This window comes from Lepidochelys kempii, chromosome 5, assembly GCF_965140285.1.
Source record: "Lepidochelys kempii isolate rLepKem1 chromosome 5, rLepKem1.hap1, whole genome shotgun sequence".
NCBI lineage: Eukaryota > Metazoa > Chordata > Testudines > Cheloniidae > Lepidochelys > Lepidochelys kempii.
Genome location: NC_136384.1, coordinates 3,238,338 through 3,258,276, shown reverse-complemented (window position 1 = coordinate 3,258,276; position 19,939 = coordinate 3,238,338). Strand labels below are relative to the sequence as shown.

Here is a 19,939-nt window from a genome sequence, read left to right as displayed (position 1 = left end):
GGCACACACAAGCAGGCCTGCACACAGACACAGACACACGTGCACACAGCCGGGCACACACAAGCAGGCCGGCACACAGACACAGACACACGTGCACACAGCCGGGCACGCACAAGCAGGCCGGCACACAGACACAGACACACGTGCGCACGGCCGGGCACGCACAAGCAGGCTGGCGCACAGCCACAAACACACGTGCACACAGCCGGGCACGCACAAGCAGGCCGGCGCACAGCCACAAACACACGTGCGCACGGCCGGGCACGCACAAGCAGGCCGGCACACAGACACAGACACACGTGCACACAGCCGGGCACGCACAAGCAGGCCTGCACACAGCCACAAACACACGTGCACACAGCCGGGCACGCACAAGCAGGCCGGCACACAGACACAGACACACGTGCGCACGGCCGGGCACGCACAAGCAGGCCTGCGCACAGACACAGACACACGTGCACACAGCCGGCACGCACAAGCAGGCCGGCACACAGACACAAACACACGTGCGCACGGCCGGGCACACACAAGCAGGCGCGTGGGCAGACAGGTGTATGCTGTGACTCAGGTCGGGCTGACCTTTGTCAAGAGCCACTGGAGGCCGATGTGCCAGGAACCATGGCCACTCCCCGCACCGTTGCGGGTGACACTGTGCAGCCCAGCTCCCACGCTTGCTCCACCGCACCTGATCTGACACCCCCAGCAGTGGTCCAGGCGGCGTCCTTCAATGCCCAGCCCTCCTGCCCCATAGCTCAGCAGGGCAGCCTGGCCGTAGCCGTCACGAAGAGGTCAAAAGTCCCCCACCCCTTCCCTCCCCCCATTGAGTGACACACAAGCGTCAGGCCCTGGATCAGGCAGGAAATGTGGCGGCTTGTTCATCTGGCGTATGGAAGGCACGATGGCCCGGGCTGTCAGTGGCACGTGTTCAGTGCCGGGTGCCCTTCCCGCCCCTGGTACCCCCCCCTCCCCGGCTGAATGCCAGGGCCACAGTCAGGGCTGCACTGAGCCCCTGGCAACCAAGAGGAGACTTCAACCAGGCAGCCTCCTCCACCGAGGGTTAGCCCCTCTCAGCCCAGCAGCTGCCCTACCAGGGAGCCCTCCAGTCGTGCTCCGCGACAGGGCAGCAAACATGCTGCTGCCTAGGTGCTAAGCAGCCCCGACCTGCCATGGCACACAGCAGAGGGTGAGAGGCCAGGGCCCGGGCTGGGTTCTGTTCCCAGCTCTCAGCTCTCCTTGTGACCTTGAGCAAGTTGTGTTTGAGGCAGGGATGGTCTGGCAGTATGTGTCCATGCAGCACCCAGCACAATCGGGCCTTGATCTCAGCTGGGGACTCTTGGTGCCCCTTGAACACCAATAATTAATCACAGCAACTCGTGAGCGGGGAACGCAGCGCCGCGGGTCTGCAGAGACGGGGGGGTTGGATCTGTCCGTGTTTTCCAAGCCCAGGGTCCAGGGCACGTGGTGGGAGTGAGCCAGCAGTGCAGATCCTGGCTTTCCAGGCTGTTGACACTGGGCCAAGCACAGCTGTGGTCAGGTCTCTATTGACATGGACGAGCGTGCTGGAATTGCTTTCGGTTTTAACACGTTTTATTTAACCTGATTTACAGACTTGGCTTGGACACGTTTTCAGGACAGCGCATTTATTGATTCACAAACTAAACCCAAATCATCGGGGAGCGAGTGGCGGTCACCAGTTCAGTGACGCTGCTGCCCAGGGTTGGGACCCTTTCAGCCCTCACAAGCTAAGCAGGGCTGGGTTAGGTCAGGGCTTAGACGGGAGACATCCGAAGACAACCTGCATTGGGGTGGGTAGCAATACTGGGGAATTAGGCTGTGCAGCAGCGAGCAGTGTGGGTGACTTGGGCCAGGTCTACACTCAAAAGCCGACCCAGCTGCGTTGCCCGAGGGGTCATTGCCGCTTGGAGAGGTGGATCAACTCCCGCCCTGGGAGAACCCCTAAGGTGCCGGGAGCAGGGTCACGACTCAGTAGGGGGTGATCTCTCTTCCCCATTGTGGGGCTGGAAAGGCAGTGGTTCTTGGAGGAGAAGTGAAAGAGGCTTTGTGACTCAGAGAGTGGCCTTGTGTCTCTCTAACTTCCCCCTGCGGTTTCTTTTGGGCACAGTGTCCTTGGGTGCCATGGTGGATTGCTGTGTGCTGTGGGGTGCTGGTGGAAGGAGATGGCTAGCGACAGCTAACGGGTTCCGTTCCAGTTGCCTTGCACACGCTGCTTTGGCCTCTCTGCCTTCCTGCAAAGGAGGAAAATGCCACTTTTTTGCAGCCCCTGAATCCTTGGGGTCGTAGGACCCAAGTGCATCGAGCTTGTTGGACTCAGCCTAGCCTCGTCATCCCCTGGTACAATTCGATTCACTGTGTCTGCCTGGGAGATGCACGGGGCGTGAATAGCAGGGACCCTGGGAGCTGTGCGGGGTGGGTTGGCATAGCTGTCAAGCAAGGATGGAGGGGCCTGCTGGGCCCTGCTTGCGCTTTCCCTGACTTTACCCAAGCTTGTTACCCTGCCGCTCACAAAGGCAGAAATTCCCTCCTTGTTAAGAAATGCTAATAACATCTGTGCTTATCCAAGCAGCCCCGGCTCCCAGACTCCCAAGGTGGGGAGATTAACTAGAGGAAGGAACCGTGTGCATTTGTCTTTTGGTGGCATAAAGCCAGCTTGCAGAGCTATGAGGGCATTGGGCAGCTATTGTTATGGGCATTTTCGGATCTCAGCATTTCCCCCAGCCTCTCGGCCAGCCAGCCCCAGGGGGATAAGCCCATCCCACAGGTGCCGTTCCCAGCCCTGTCTGCGGGTCAGGAATGTTGCTGAACCCAGGTGGGTGATGCTGCGGGAGGAGCGGTGCCCCCTTCCTTCCCTTGTTTTGTTTGAGCCTGGCTTTCGTGTGTGTTTTCCTGTTTATCTAAAGGGCTGGCCCCTTCCGCACCCAAATTGCTGGTGATCCTGGGAGGATTAAGGAGCTCTGAGCTGCTGAAAAAGCTCCTTTTCGTCCCTCGCCAGGCAGCAAAGAAGCAAATCCCGTTTCCCCCTGTAATGCCAAGAGGACGGCAAGAGACTCTGCACTTCCTGTCCCAAATGGCTGCAGCACCGTCAGCTGCTCAACAGCCGCCGCGCCCCACCCCAGAGGTGGATGCATCACGACAGCGCTCCCTGTGCACGCCAAGCCCCTGGCCATGGACAAGGCTGTGTAAATGCTGGATCGCTACCAGAGCTGCCCTCCCAGGGGTGGGTCCGCAGCTGACCAGAGCCCCTGTCCAGGCCTTGGCTCGTGGCGGGGGAACTGCACGTGGGGGGCGACCCGCAGGGCGCTGTGCGGGGCCTCCTCAGACCAGACCTTTCCCCGAGCCTGGGGGGTTGCCTTGGGGATTCCTTCCCCTGCCTCCTTGGAGGGCCAGGGCTTAGGGGAGAGGGAGCAGGCAGGAGGGGCGGGGGGATGGGGAAGCAGCACAGAACAGGCCTGTCAAGCTTGGAGGAGCCAGCGGGTCAAAGAGGTTAACCTGAACAAATCCCCTCATTGACTTCCTGTCGTCTTCAGCCATGAACTAATAGCAGGAGGCTGGGGGTGGGGGTGGCGGAGCGGGGCTGAGAGGGAAGGGGCTGCGGGGAGGAGGGGAGGGCTGCGCGGGACCCCCCACTGAGCAGCCCTTGCCAGGGGTCCTTCCTCGGATGCAGAGACAGAGCCGTGGGGTGGGGGATGGGGAGACCCAGGGGCTGTACCAGAAGAGGCCTGGGGAGCGAACCCTGCACGTTCTGGGGAGGGGACACTGCCGGGCCAGGGCCCCGGTCCTGCCCCCAGTCACCAGCTAAGGGCCTGATCCCTGTGCCACCGGGGTCAGCGGAATGGCTCTCGTTGATTTCAGGGCCCAACCCCTACTGGCTCCTCTGGATTTACACCTGTGTGACCGAGGGCAGAACCTGGGCCATATGGTTTGAATTCAGCGTCTCCTCCCCTGGCGGCTGCCTCTGGATTTATGGAAAAGGGAGAGGATTTCAAACCCTTCCAACTTACCGCCACCATCCATGCCCTCCCCAAGGGTTTGCATTTCCTCTGGTGCGCTGGTTTCACCTTGGTTTCTCGTCACTTTCATGGCCTGTGTGCCTTAGCTTGGAGAGAAGGGAGATGGATAGAAAGGGGTAGGAGGTTTAGAAAGGGGCTAGGACAGCTGCCTTCTGGGAACCACAACAGACCCGACCTCCGTGTTGGCCAGATTCGGGAGCATCCTGTGACAGGAATTTAGGAATTGCCAGGCCCCATCAGCCCAGGGGCTCATCCTGCCTCTGGTGGCCAGCACCAGCTCGTTCGGAGGAAGGGACAAGATACCCCCTTCCCCCCCACAGCAAAGAATAACTCATCCATCAGGAAGTTTCTGTCTGTCCCCCTTCAGAAGAGGGTCATTCCCTGAAGTAGAAGGAGGTCAGATCATTTCCAAAGCTCTGAGTTATTTTTCATCCTTATGATTTTGACTCTGGATAGTCTTGTTATTCGTATCCTTTTCTGGATCCTGCTCAGCTCTCGGGCCTCAGCAATATCTTGTGGTAGTGAGTTCCTCTGGCTATTTGTGTCTTGTGTGGAAAAAATAATTCCTTCCATCTGTTTTAAATTTGCTTCATTCCCAGCTTATACTTCCTTTTCACTGAGCATCCCCTGGTCCCTGCGTTCTGAGGCTGGGTGAAGAGCAGCATCCCTTCTCCTTTTGTTGCCCATTCGCTACTTTCTATCCTTCTGTCCTGCCCCTCTTTCTCACCTCCTCTCTAAAGTAACAGATCCCAGTCTTTCCAGTCCCTCTTCAGAAGCATTCCTATGCCTTTAATCACGTGACACGAAAATTGAGGGAGGGGTAAATATTGAAGAGGGCAGGTCATTGATTCAGAAATATCTGGATCACTGGGTAAACTGGGTGCAAGCAACCAGTATGTATTTTAATACAGCAAAAATTGGAAAATTACCCATCTAGGAACCAAGGATGCAGGCCACACTTACAGAATGGGGGACTATGTCCTGGGAAGCCAGGAGTCTGGGGGTCGGGGTGGATAATCAGCTGAACATGCACTCCCAGTGTGACGCTGTGGCCAAAGGGGTTACTGTGATCCTTGGACGCCTAAACGGTCAAATCTCAAGGAGGAGCAGAGAGATTGTTTTACCTCTGTGCTTGGCACTGGTGCGGCCGCTGCTGGGATCCTGTGGAATACCAGCTCTGGGGCCCACAATTCCAGAAGTGTGTTGATAAATGGTAGCGGGTTCAGGGAGGAGCCGTGAGAATGAGGAAGGAATTCGAAAACCTGCCTTAGAGTGAGAGACTCCAGGAGCTCAATCTCTTTAGCTGAACAAAGAGAAGGCGAAGGGGTGACTTGATCCCAGTTGATAAGCACCTACTTGGGGAACAATAAAGGGTTCTTCAGTCCAGCAGAGGAAGGTCTAACACGATCCAATGGCTGGACGTTGAAGCTAGACAAATTCAGACTGGAAATAAGATGTAAATTTTTAACCATGGGAGTAATTAACCAGTGGTACAATCTATCAAGGGTCGAGGTGGGTTCTCCATCCCTGGCAATTTTTAAATCAATATTGGATGTTTTTCTGAAAGCTCTGCTCCAGGAATTATTGGGGGGCAGGTCTCTGGCCTGTGTGTTACCAGGAGGTCAGACTAGATGATCACAATCACAGAATCATAGAATATCAGGGTTGGAAGGGACCTCAGGAGATCATCTCGTCCAACCCCCTGCTCAAAGCAGGACCAACCCCAACTAAATCATCCCTTCTGGCCTTGCAATCTATTAATCATTCTCAGCATCTGTCTCTGAACCCCCTCGAATTCTACTGTATCCTGTTACGAGATGGGGTGACGGGAATAGATCACAGTATCCCCATTAAACCACTACCACGTTCCACCCCAGAACTGGGCGAAGGGAGTCTGCTGAGTGCTTTGTGCTGCAGGGGGCTAGAGAAACACCAGCGATGATGCTGACAGCTTTGCATGGGGATGGGGATTGCTCGTAGTGGGGAGGGGTGGCGAGCGGAGGTTCCTGGCTGACAGACAAATGCCGTTAGTAAAAGTCTGCTGGGAATTTCTGTCACTCGTCCAAAGCACATTAGCGGCTGCCGGGACTTAAGCTGATGACATGGGAGGGAAAATTGGGCTTCTAGGGGCAGATGAGAGAGGATTTGGGTCACACCTGCTGGGCTGGGGTGGAGAGGTCAGAGGATGCCGGCTGCGGGGAAGTTTGTGTCTTCCAGTGGACAGGGTGTCAGATCAGCAGCAGAGTGATACACGGGGACCGGGACTAAACTCATGCCTGGGTTTGGAGGCCAGCCAGCCCAGTTCTGAGCCTTGCAGCAGCCTCTCTGGGATTCCTCTTTCCATCCTCCCCCCAGCACCTTCCCCAGCCAAGGCAGAAATGCCCTGGCTCCCGGGGAGAGGGGCTGCGAGGGCAAAGCGGTGCGTGGCCCTGCAGATACTTCAGCAGGGAGCTGCTGCTGGTTTGGGGAAGGGAAAAGGAAGAAGTGACGGGGGAGGGAGCAGTGCCGGGGGGGGGGGGGGACTTTTGAAGGGAAAAGAGGGGCCGAATGCTGATGAAGGAGGGAAGAGTGGAGAATGAGAGGAGTGGGGGATGGTGGAAGGACCCCCCCCAGTGTAGGTGTTGGGGGAAGGGCAGCCTTGTGGCTGAGGCACTACCCTGGGACACAGGACGCCAGATTCCCTTCCTTCCTCTGCCACAGGCTGCTTGTCTGACCTTGGGCAAGTCATTGAATCAGTCCGTGCCTCAGTTTCTCTGTCTGGAAGATGCGGGTGTGGATCCTGCCCGGCTTCACAGGGTGGTGGAGAGGGTAAATTCCTCAATGAGGAGGGTTGAGGGAGAAGCATGGAAAAGCCAGTATGGGAAATAACAAGCAGAAGGCTGGCGGATTTACTAGCCTCAGCTCCAGGCAGCCTGAGCTGGACGCCAAGTGGAAGGCTGAGAGCAGCGTAGGGGGTGAGTGGGGGAAGGGCACGGGGCGCAGGGCCAACGCCATGGGCCCAAGGCCAAGGGGCAGAGCAAACAGTCCCTCACCTTTCCCAAAGCTGGGTTAATGTTTGAAACGCAGCCCGAGTGGGACAGTCTGGGGCTGGGGTTTAATGACCTGCCGGATCAGCCGCATTATCAGCGCTTATTAAACCTGCTGCCCTATAAAATGATGTTAAATATTAAGCATGGATGAAAGGTTGTGTTTGGATGGGGAGGGGGCGGCAGAAAGGTCACCCTGACTGGGAAACTGCAAAGGGCTATGGGGAGGGGAGCTGCTATGTGGGGGCTCTTCTCTGTAGGGGGCTGACCACGCGCTCCCCTCTACAGCAGGTCCCGGACCCCCGGGCGGAGCTTGGGATGCTGCATCACCCCGGTCTGGCTCCCTGTCCAGGGAGATGTTATGGATCGCGGGGCCCTGGAGGCAGAGGTGGGATGGCCGGCTCCTCTGGTACCATGGAGCCATAGCCTGCAGGCTGGCTCCTGCCTTTGGCAAAAGGCAATGGATCGCGCTGCAGAAAGCTTCCCGGCCACCCCAGCCCCGGAACCGCTCGCTGACGCCAGCGGGATGCTTCAGCAAAGCTCTAACGGGGGGTCCCTAAAACCACGAAGTGCCAGATTCAGTGGGGGCGGGTGCTGTTTAGAGCAGGCTGCCAGGTGCCCACCCAAGGTAGCCTGGCACCCAGGCGGGTAGCAGTGCCCTTCAGAGAGGGACACGTAGATTTGCAAGCAGCTCCGTTTAATTCAGCCAGCACTAATAAAAAGCAACTCCTTAACCATTAACTTATTAACGGCTGGATCAGGCCCCGCGGCCATTCCCCAGCCAGTGAGGCGAGCTGGATTCTGACACTTGGCAGGTTTATGCGAAGCCAGCATGCAAGGTCACAGGATACATCCGCCCTGGCCCACGCTTAGCGCTGGCTCCGGCTGGCAGGTGCCCCGGGGGAGTGATGGCGCTGCAGACCAAAGCCCTGTGCTTATCCCTGGGCCGCAGCCGCCTGACACACATTCCCAGTGGGCCTCAGTCCAGCCCTCAGGGCCAGAGCTTGGCCTCTCGGCCACTGGGGCCAGTGGTGCTTGGGGTGAGGATCCTTGCCCAGTGGGAATTGGCTGAGATCCACCAACTCATGTCACCTGCCAGATGGGAGAGGCCGGTCAGCCAGCGCTGACTGAGCACCAGTGACCTCCAGGTGACCTGCCCGGACCCAGCCCCTGTCGAATCCCCCCAGCAGCTGCATGGAGCCCTCAGTCTGTGCTCTCTGGTTGCCAGGAGGGGCCTGCCCCCCATTGCACAGGGCAGGAGTCCTGCAAGCCCACTGTGCTTGGACCAGTGGCTCCCTAGACCGGGGCAGGACCGGGATAGGAGTCTCTGCTTCTGGATGTCACCTTGTGTCAGGAGAGCCACTCACAGCTGGTGGGAGCCTGGGGCTCATGTACCCCAACCCTTAGGGAAGGGATAATATACCCCGTGGTTGGGGCCCAGGCTGGGCCCCAGGAGACCTGGGTTCAATCCCCTGTCCTGTTGTGTGACCCTGGGCAAGCCCCATCTCTTCCTGCACTTTGTCTATTTTGATTGGGAGCTCCTCAGTGAGACTGTCTCTCCCCCTGTATTCATACAGTGCTCCGCCCTGGATCTCGGTTGGGACTTCTCCTTGCCCCTCTTTCAAAACCGACCAGTTAGCCAGCAGAACTCACTGCCGAGACCAGTGAGGCCGAGAACTGGGGAAGATTCAAAGAGGCCTTGGGACATCTGAAATATCTGGGCTGTCAGAAATACCAGAGTTAGAAGAGTTTCAGAGTAACAGCCGTGTTAGTCTGTATTCGCAAAAAGAAAAGGAGGACTTGTGGCACCTTAGAGACTAACCAATTTATTTGAGCATGAGCTTTCGTGAGCTACAGCTCACTTCCTCAGATGCATATCGTGGAAACTGCAGCAGGCTTTATATATACACAGAGAATATGAAACAATACCTCCTCCCACCCCACTGTCCTGCTGGTAATAGCTTATCTAAAGTGATCATCAGGTGGGCCATTTCCAGCACAAATCCAGGTTTTCTCACCCTCCACCCCCCCACACAAATTCACTCTCCTGCTGGTGATAGCCCATCCAAAGTGACAACTCTTTACACAATGTGCATGACAATCAAGTTGGGCTATTTCCTGCACAAATCCAGGTTTTCTCACATCCCCCCCACCCCCATACACACACAAATTCACTCTCCTGCTGGTAATAGCTCATCCAAACTGACCACTCTTCAAGTTTAAATCCAAGTTAAACCAGAACATCTGGGGGGGGGGGGGGGAGGGAAAAACAAGAGGAAACAGGCTACCTTGCATAATGACTTAGCCACTCCCAGTCTCTATTTAAGCCTAAATTAATAGTATCCAATTTGCAAATGAATTCCAATTCAGCAGTTTCTCGCTGGAGTCTGGATTTGAAGTTTTTTTGTTTTAAGATAGCGACCTTCATGTCTGTGATCGCGTGACCAGAGAGATTGAAGTGTTCTCCGACTGGTTTATGAATGTTATAATTCTTGACATCTGATTTGTGTCCATTTATTCTTTTACGTAGAGACTGTCCAGTTTGACCAATGTACATGGCAGAGGGGCATTGCTGACACATGATGGCATAGATCACATTGGTAGATGTGCAGGTGAACGAGCCTCTGATAGTGTGGCTGATGTGATTAGGCCCTGTGATGGTGTCCCCTGAATAGATATGTGGGCACAATTGGCAATGGGCTTTGTTGCAAGGATAAGTTCCTGGGTTAGTGGTTCTGTTGTGTGGTATGTGGTTGTTGGTGAGTATTTGCTTCAGGTTGTGGGGCTGTCTGTAGGCAAGGACTGGCCTGTCTCCCAAGATTTGTGAGAGTGCTGGGTCATCCTTTAGGATACGTTGTAGATCCTTAATAATGCGTTGGAGGGGTTTTAGTTGGGGGCTGAAGGTGACGGCTAGTGGCGTTCTGTTATTTTCTTTGTTAGGCCTGTCCTGTAGTAGGTAACTTCTGGGAACTCTTCTGGCTCTATCAATCTGTTTCTTTACTTCTGCAGGTGGGTATTGTAGTTGTAAGAACACTTGATAGAGATCTTGTAGGTGTTTGTCTCTGTCTGAGGGGTTGGAGCAAATGCGGTTGTATCGCAGAGCTTGGCTGTAGACGATGGATCGTGTGGTGTGGTCAGGGTGAAAGCTGGAGGCATGTAGGTAGGAATAGCGGTCAGTAGGTTTCCGGTATAGGGTGGTGTTTATGTGACCATTGTTTATTAGCACTGTAGTGTCCAGGAAGTGGATCTCTTGTGTGGACTGGACCAGGCTGAGGTTGGTGGTGGGATGGAAATTGTTGAAATCATGGTGGAATTCCTCAAGGGCTTCTTTTCCATGGGTCCAGATGATGAAGATGTCATCAATATAGCGCAAGTAGAGTAGGGGCGTTAGGGGACGAGAGCTGAGGAAGCGTTGTTCTAAGTCAGCCATAAAAATGTTGGCATACTGTGGGGCCATGCGGGTACCCATCGCAGTGCCGCTGATCTGAAGGTATACATTGTCCCCAAATGTAAAATAGTTATGGGTAAGGACAAAGTCACAAAGTTCAGCCACCAGGTTAGCCGTGACATTATCGGGGATAGTGTTCTTGACGGCTTGTAGTCCATCTTTGTGTGGAATGTTGGTGTAGAGGGCTTCTACATCCATAGTGGCCAGGATGGTGTTATCAGGAAGATCACCGATGGATTGAAGTTTCCTCAGGAAGTCAGTGGTGTCTCGAAGGTAGCTGGGAGTGCTGGTAGCGTAGGGCCTGAGGACGGAGTCTACATAGCCAGACAATCCTGCTGTCAGGGTGCCAATGCCTGAGATGATGGGGCACCCAGGATTTCCAGGTTTATGGATCTTGGGTAGTAGATAGAATATCCCAGGTCGGGGTTCCAGGGGTGTGTCTGTGCGGATTTGATCTTGTGCTTTTTCAGGAAGTTTCTTGAGCAAATGCTGTAGTTGCTTTTGGTAACTCTCAGTGGGATCATAGGGTAATGGCTTGTAGAAACTCGTGTTGGAGAGCTGCCGAGCAGCCTCTTGTTCATATTCCGACCTATTCATGATGACAACAGCACCTCCTTTGTCAGCCTTTTTGATTATGATGTCAGAGTTGTTTCTGAGGCTGTGGATGGCATTGCGTTCCGCATGGCTGAGGTTATGGGGCAAGTGATGCTGCTTTTCCACAATTTCAGCCCGTGCACGTCGGCGGAAGCACTCTATGTAGAAGTCCAGTCTGCTGTTTCGACCTTCAGGAGGAGTCCACCTAGAATCCCTCTTTCTGTAGTGTTGGTAGGGAGATCTCTGTGGATTAGTATGTTGTTCAGAGGTATTTTGGAAATATTCCTTGAGTCGGAGACGTCGAAAATAGGATTCTAGGTCACCACAGAACTGTATCATGTTCGTGGGGGTGGAGGGGCAGAAGGAGAGGCCCCGAGATAGAACAGCTGCTTCTGCTGGGCTGAGAGTAGAGTTGGATAGGTTAACAATATTGCTAGGTGGGTTGAGGGAACCATTGCTGTGGCCCCTTGTAGCATGTAGTAGTTTAGAAAGTTTAGTGTCCTTTTTCTTTTGTAGAGAAGCAAAGTGTGCGTTGTAAATGGCTTGTCTAGTTTTAATAAAATCCAGCCACGAGGAAGCTTGTGTGGAAGGTTGGTTTTTTATGAGAGTATCCATTTTTGAGAGCTCATTCTTAATCTTTCCCTGTTTGCTGTAGAGGATGTTGATCAGGTGATTCCGCAGTTTCTTTGAGTTTCTTTCTCTGAAAAAAAAGAAAGAGAGCTTTCTCTGTGTATATATAAAGCCTGCTGCAGTTTCCACGATATGCATCTGAGGAAGTGAGCTGTAGCTCACGAAAGCTCATGCTCTAATAAATTGGTTAGTCTCTAAGGTGCCACAAGACCTCCTTTTCTTTTTGCAGAGTTAGAAGAGTTCATGCCAAAGGACCAGCGGCAGGGTGTTACACCTTCGGCTTCAGGGCGTCAGCTGATCTCTAACTATCGGAGACCAGGGAGAGACCTGCATGGGGGGCAGATTGGCCCACAGCTGCTCCCTCAGGGTTCTCACACCTTCCCCTGAAGCATCTGGTGTTGGCCACTGCCCAAGACAGGACACTGGGCGCGATGAACCCAGTCTGATCCCGCCTGGCAGTACTTGTGTTTGTGCCCCACAGCTGACAGGCTCCCTTAGCGCCAGCTGCCTCGCTGTCCCTCTCGACCTGCCCCCGAATCCCCCTGCCAATGTCTGTGGCCGTTACTATCCTGCTGTCCTGTTCGCTTCCCTCCCGAGCAGATTGGGAAACTGAGTCCTGGGGGAGCTGGGGACCCTGACTCTGCACAAAGTGCTGTCCAACAGGCAGTGGGAACAGACTAGCCAAGAGAGAGGGACAATTCTCCTCCCCGCCCCCAGCCTCAGAAATCTCTGGGGTGATTTGTAACAGCAGCAGAGAAAAACCTTGCCCTTTAGAAGCGTGATCGTTGTTTTCACTGCGTGTCTTACGGTACCGTCCAAAGGGCCCCGCCGAGATCAGGAGCTGGGAGCTGCTCAGACACCTGGTGAGAGACAGTCCCTGCATGGGCCACGCGTGAGCCACCCATCTGGGGAGGCTAGCCCCTGGCCCCGCCCCTTCTGCCCGAGGCCCCTCCCCTCTGCCCCGCCAGAGCCCCTGAGCCTCCCACCGCAGCTACCCCCCACCACCCGCCCGCAACTCCCCCAGCCCCAGAGTGCCAGGTGGCTTGAGCACCAGGCCCAGCTGTCCTGAGTCCTGGGCCGCAGGCTGGCCCACCCTAGCCCCAGCCTGAGCCACGGGGGAAGAGCGGGAAGCAGGAGGGGGCCTCAGGGCAAAGCGTGGGTGGGGCCTCCCCTGGCCTGTGATACCTGCCGCCCATGACTCCCTGCCCTGACGACCTTAGATGGACAAGACAAAGGGGTAGAGGGAAAGGCAAGAGACCTGATGGTCTCCCTGTCATCATAACATCCAGCTGCCCCAAGCACTGGGGCTAGACGTACTTGCTGTCTCTAGCCCCTCTACCCATGGGGCGGGGAGCCTGTATAGCATTGCTGAACCTATCCTGCCCCAGGGGGTGTCAGCATGGCTGGCTTACAGTGAAGATGTGGAGGCCCAGAGAGGTGAAGAGGTTTGCCCGAGCCCAGAGCCAGGAATTGAGCTCCCGACTCCTGAGTCTAAGCTCAGGGCCTCAACCATCAGCCCAGATCACCTTCCAGTCTGTCAGGAAGATGCTCTACCGAATAAAATTGCACAGCATCCTCTTCTGCAGCCGGTGAGCAGATTAAATAATTAGCTTACCCCAGGTCAATGGGGTGAATCTTTAACGGATTCCCAGTGAAAAGATGAAAAAATTAGCACTATTCAAAATCAATGCAGCCCTTATTATGTGGATTAAAAACTAGCTACTGGCCTCCAAACATAACTGTCGATGGGGAACTAGCAGCGAATGGGGTGTTTCTAGCGGAGTCCCAGAGGGGCTGGTTCTTGACTTAACGATAGTCAATATTTTGCTCAATGGTCTGGAAGAAAATGTCACATAATTGTTGTTAAAGTTTGCATATGACACCAAGATTGGTGGCTGGGTGGTAAATACTGAGGACAGGGCTCTGATCGAGAGCTAGCTGGATCGCTTAGTAAGCTGGGCACAATCAAACAATCTGCCTTTTTAATACAGCCAGTGGAAGGTCATACATCCCGGGACAAAGAATGTGGGTCGTACTTAGAAGAAGGGCGACTCTCCCTGGGAACACAGCAACTGGAATAGGACTTAGGCGTCATGATGGAAACCAACAGAGTTCCCGGCTCGATGCTGTGGCAAAAAGCGTGTAAGCGGGAATGCGGACTAGAAGGGATGCAGTGATCCCTGCACACAGCGCTGGTGAGACCCCTGCTGCAATATCGTACCCAGTTCTGGTGTCATAGAATCCTAGGACAGGAAGGGACCTCGAGAAGTCTCTAGTCCAGCCCCCTGCACTCATGGCAGGACTAAGGATTATCTAGACCATCCCTGACAGGTGTTTGTCCAACCTGCTCTTAAAAATCCCCAATGATGGAGATTTCACCACCTCCCTAGGCAATTTACTCCAGTGCTGAACCACTGTGACAGGAAGTTTTTCCTAATGTCCAACCTAAACCTCCCTTGCTGCAATTTAAGCCCATTGCTTCTTGTCCTGTCCTCAGAGGTTAAGGGGAACAATTTATCTCCCTCCTCCTTGTAACAACCTTTTATGTACTTGAAAACTGTTAGCATGTCCCCACTCAGTCTTCTCTTTGCTAGACTAAACAAACCCAATTGTTTCAATCTTCCCTCGGAGGTCATGTTTTCTAGACTTTAAGCATTTGTGTTGCTCTTGTCCATGCTACAAAAAGGATGTTAACAAATGGAGCGGGTGCAGAGAGGAGGTACAGGAATGATTTGAGGTCTGGAAATCTTGTAAGAGCCTAATCTGTTTAGCTTACTGAAGAGAAGGCTAAGGGGTGACTTGATCATGGTCTGGGAGCTGGTAACAAGGGGCTCTTCAAACATGAGGACAAAGAAATAACAAGATCCTGGGGCTGAAGACTGAAGCCAGAACAGTTCAAACTGGAAACAAGACATGAATTTGTAACGGTGAGAGGGATTAACCACGGACCAGGGTGTGGTTCCTCTGCCACTTGGAGTCTGTCCATCGAGACTGGGTGCCTCTCTCGAAAACCTCTGTTCTTGCTGCACCACAAGCAGTTGGGCTCGGCCATCTTCACGCGCGCCGCGGGAATGGCTGGGGGAGATTGGCCGGGCTAGGCAAGAGGTTGGATGAGATGATCGCAGAGCGGTGAAAGTGGAGGGCAGAGAAGTAGCTGGCTAGAGGAGAGAGGAGCCCCGGGGGGCTCTCAGGAGCCTCCTGATAGGCTCAGTTTACTGATGTCAGAAGAGAAGGGTTGGGGATTGGTCTACAACAACTATTTCAGTGGCCACCATGGTTGGGGCCGTCTAAATCCCACCTACACAACCTAACTCCCAGTCAACCCGGGATGTGGCATGGATACTTGCTCAGTGTTGTGAAGGGGATCTGCAAAGGGAACAATACAAGTCCTCTTTGCCCTGCTGTCTCAGGCTCTCCGGCAGCTGCCTTCTGCCCAAAGCTTGCCCTTATCTACCCTAGAGTCCTGCTTGGGTCACGTGACCTCACTGGATATCTCACACGTTGGGCTGAGATCCGGCTCCCCTTAAAGAGCCAGGCCTCCAGAGGCATGCCCCTTTTTTGTTTTTTTTCAGATGGGGAAAGATGATTGGACTTTTTTCCCCCTCCTACTTTCTTATTTCCATAGGGATTCCAAGTCTGATCTGTGCTGTTTTTTCCTGGAAGACTGGGAAAGACATGGGATTGTGGCACCCCACCTGCCAAGGGAGTGAGACCTGAGCTCCTGAGAGGGATGAGGCGATAGGGAAAATGCTTGTGCAGGGAGGAAAGCATCCTTGGTGGCAGATTGAATACATCTTCCCCATCAATCAACACCTGAGCAAGCTCCCCTCCAGCTCCCCAGTCCTCCAAAGAGACCTCCATCTGAAACAGGCAAGGCCACATTTGTAAGGGAGGTGGGAAGAAACGTAAAGAAACATTCCAAGCACCTTTTAGTTCAATTTCACTCATTGTAAAGAAGCACAAAGGGCGACTCCTACCCCAATAGTCTTAGGAACGACAAGCCTGCGCCACATTGTCAACCTCAGAGTGCGTAAGGTGGGGACGCTCGTACGACTAAGCTACAATCAAACATATTTCTGGGGCTTCTGCTTGAGTTGTGCTGAGACGTGTCCGGAGACGGTAGAGCTTTGAGGCGGAACGGCCGGGTCCCCATCTCCAGTGTCGGTGCACGACTTTTCCCCATAGGGTGTTTCTTCCCCAGAGCCTTGTACAATTTAAACTGATAACGAGTTCTTATACAGCACTTTCCATCTGTGGCTCCCGCCCAGCCCCCTGGTCCTGTGCGATCACTGGTCTGTGTTTGTATAGCGCCGTCTGTGCAAGGTGGGGAAAGACAGGCCCAGACAGGGGAAGTGACTTGCCCCAGGCCAGTGGCCAAGCTGAGAATAGAAGCCAGGGCTCCTGCTCCATGCCACAGGCCCGTTATCTTGTCCTTGAACAGAGCTCATGCCTTGAGGAAATTGTTCCTGTTACCTAGCCAATAATGCGTCCTTGCTCAGCAGCACCGTGTTACTCCTGGTTGGGATAACAACACCTAGCCCCTGTATGGCGTTTCCCGTTTCCAAATCTCCCTCCGTATGCGGAGCCAAATTCAGCTGTGCGTAACTCTGCCCCAGTCTGCAGAGTGACCCCCGTTCTGAGTACGACCTGTTAGCTAGTCCTCACCCCAGCCCTGCGAGGGAGGTACCTACCCCTGGGGTTCTTCTTACCGAGCTCTGGGGTCACCCCCCCCCGAATCCAGCACCGCCCCAGCCTCTTGATCATTCCTGATGTCTGCCCGAGGACGGAACCCCCTCCTGCCAGGAGCTCCCCTATGGCCCGAGACGAAGGAAAGCCACGTGTAATAACAACATGAAGATGCTGATTCAAATCCAGGATGTTGCAAGCAATGGCTGTCACCTCCCCTTGCTCTCACCCTGCCCATCCTCGCCCCTACATGGGTCTGCCCTGTCCAGTGACTAAAGACCATCTGTGCATCGTATTACTCAGCGTTTGACTGACAGTTCCCCTGGGCAATCTGCACTCCCCAGAAACTCTCTCCCTCACTGGAGAAACCAGCAAGGTCTCGGGTCCTGCTGAACCAAGGACTCGGGTCCTATCCACGTTTCCCCGGCAGTGCTGACCGGGATGTAAAAATGCCCAGTGCAGAGGTTCCAGTCCCCCTGACCGGGCCCCGGCTCAGCAAGGTACTGGATAGTAACCTACCTCCTGAGGTGTGTCCCTGTGTCACCTTGCCAGGGCGGCAGGGGACCGTCCAGGTGTTTGGCCAACCTGTGTCCTGCCCCTGCGGCTGCCGTCAGCTGTGGGAGCTGATATTGAGGGAGGGGGAGAAAGGAAGGGGGCCACAGGGGGATATGATGGGGAGGGGGAGGGGTGAAGAGAGCCATCGCTTCAGTAAATTAAAGGAACTGAAGTCAATATTTTTAAAAAGAATAATTAGGAGAGGGGAAGAAAAGCGGGAGGGTTTGTTACCGCCCCTTTAATAAAACACGCTGGGCCCTGTGACCTTTAACCCTGCAGGATAAGCACCCATTATCCCCTTAAGTAATAAACACGTCTCCGCGGCAATGGGCTGGGGGAGGCAGGGTCCCTTTGGCTACGACCATCGCCTGAAGAATCACAGATGTGTTTGTGGGACAGCCACACTGGCATCTCGCTGCCTTGAGCCAGCAGCCTGGGGAACTGCCCGCCACAGGGCCTGAGGCGTGGTGCTGGGGGCTCTGCGCATCAGTAGCCACAAGGCTGCCCTGGACACTCCAATCTGAGGCCTCGGCAGGCTGGTGTCTCTTCAGAGACTTGCTCAGGGCCTGATCCTGCCAGCTTCTGACCGTCCTTGGCGTCCACTGACCTCTGGAAGCTCTGAATCGGGCCTGTGGGGCTCTGGTTTGGTCCCATGGGTGACCCATGTGCTGTGCTCTGCCGCCGTGCTTCTGCTCAGGCAGGTGGGGCATCAAAGGGAGCACTGGACCCAGTGGCATGGGATGGTCAATTAAGATTTCGTTCTGCCTAATTGTGGTGAGTTTTTCCCCTGCCGGGCTGCTGGCAAGGGCAGAGGAGATCCGGGAACTGGTGGGAGTATTGATTCCACGGCTTGACAGGTTAATACTTCTGTTTATAGAGGAATATAGCTACATCGATGGCATTAAATGAGTTACTAATTATATCAATACAAACACGATTAAAAAAGGGTCCCGCTCATAGGTTGCTCCCAGCCAAAGACAACAGTGTAATTGCACAATTGGCCAGGTGCAAGGTGCGCACACGCATGTGTGCATGAGAATGTGTGGACAGGCATGCATGTGTGGGCGTGTGTGGATGTGTGCGGGTCCATGGACGTGTTCCCGGTAATGTTCTACGCCAACCCATGTCGGGGCCAGGAAGCCATGCAGCTCTGGAGTGGGCGTGGCACTCCGTGCTCCAGGAGGGTAGCAGCTAACCACTCTGGAGTGCGGCTCAGTTGAGGGGGCCCCTCTCCAAAGGGAAATCGAGGCATGACAGACGATGTCGACCGCATCGCTGGCAGACCGGAGGGGCAGGGGAAAGGGATGTGCTGAGAGTGACAATCTCCGCAGGTGCATTTTGGACGCGTGAAGGCAGTCACAGAGAGGAGGAGGCTGCGGTAACCGAGACGGCAGATGGTGAGGGTCTGTCAGTGGATTTATATAACCGACACTTTGGGCCTGACCTGCAGCCTGCCCACCTCATGGAGTGCTTCCCTCTGCTCCCCCAGGCTAATTCGGGTCCAGGGTGGGATGGTTCCCCTGGGCCGGAAGATCTCCCAGTGCAAGCTGTGGCAGGAGTGGTGTTGATCCAGGAGAAGATCTCTCCGGAACCAGGGGCTGCCTGTCCGATCAGACCAGATCTGGAACTCAGGCCCCAGCCACTGGTGGCCCCAAATGTCCATATTTTCACACTAGCATTTGAGAGGGCTCATATTGCAGCAGTGCTGGCCAGGCAGGTGAGCATGTGTCCCATGGTGTCCAGGGGCCTATGGATCATTTGCAGTTGTGACCATTCCGGCCTCTGGACCCTCAGGCTTCGCTCTCCGAACCTTTGATCCTCAATGTCCCATGGCAGGTGTTGCAAGAGCCCGACTCTTAACCCAGGTGTATTGTCCAACTTCCAGGTCTGCTGAGCCCATCCTCTCGCCCTTTGTTCCCCCTGTAGTGTCAGTTGGGTGTGGAATTCTTCGCCACCTCCTGGCCCAAACTGGGGCACGACGTTGCTGTGTGCTGTTAAAAAGCTGCCCCATTCCAGCCCAGCCATGGCTGCACTTCTGTAGTGAGTGAAGGGATCTCTGTACATCCCATACATCCCCACATGGCTGCACCGCGGCCGAAACGGGCTGGAGACGAGCACAGGATTATTATTTGTATTATTTATTAACAGAATAAAATTACAAGGGCTGTTTCCCCTCATGCCGCAGGGCATAAACTAAGCAGCAGCTGGCGTGAGAGCGGAATTCCCCCCATGGGATTGCACTGCACTATTAGGTGAACGCTGGGGCTGTTTATCCCATCCTTTGAAGCACGTGGCACAGACCGGGGCAGGACTAGATGGAGCATCGCTGGGATCCAGAGCCGCAGGGGAATAGCCTGCCAGCCTCACATTCGGTACAGCCGGGAGACATAGCCTAGACTGGTGTGGTCCTGTACAGTGGGGTACAGGGCACTGGTCTAGCTGGACCACTGCTCTGGATGGGCCAGGGGTCTGCTCCAGTCCAGCGGCTCCTACGCCCCTGTGTTCTTGTTTGCTCAGATGTTTTGGTGGCAATCCTGACCTCTTGTGTTTGTCCTCTGGGAGGGGCAATAGAAGTGTGTGATGCTGCTGCAGGGCTACCTCACGCCATATCTGTGCAATGCAGCCGTGCAATGCAGCCGTGCAATGCAGCCGTGCAATGCACGCCATTTCCGTTCATGCAGTTCCGGGCAGTGCTACCTCCGTGCAACGGCATCACGGGCGACATGCCTCTCTGATGCGCAGGCAGCGTTATGTTGGGGTGCCTCGTCGCTGCAGCACGGGACCCAAACAAACCCCCGCTTCTTTACTAGCCTTGCCAGGGGCCCTCAGGGAATGGCCCCCATGCTGAAGGGAACTCATCCACTCCTCTCCGTTTCCTCCCAGCACTGTCTGTACCAGGGGGGAGTTCCTGGGGGTGCAGTTCTGGTGCTCATGCTGGCCTATGTATTGTCTCAAAGATTCTACGGCTGGGA

At 54.8% G+C, this 19,939-nt stretch overlaps 1 protein-coding gene and 1 long non-coding RNA gene across 2 annotated transcripts in view; one reads left to right on the top strand and one right to left on the bottom strand.

Moving 5' to 3' along the window:
* The window catches only part of ARID3C (AT-rich interaction domain 3C), a 141,140-nt gene that overhangs the window by 36,578 nt on the left and 84,623 nt on the right, over window positions 1–19,939 (top strand). The gene's annotated exons all lie outside the window — the stretch shown is intronic.
* LOC140912001 (uncharacterized) lies at window positions 1,777–5,214 on the bottom strand. Its single transcript, XR_012159198.1, has 3 exons — window positions 5,153–5,214; window positions 4,020–4,114; window positions 1,777–2,246 (listed from the first exon to the last, which is right to left on the bottom strand). It is a non-coding gene; the product is annotated as an uncharacterized LOC140912001 (long non-coding RNA).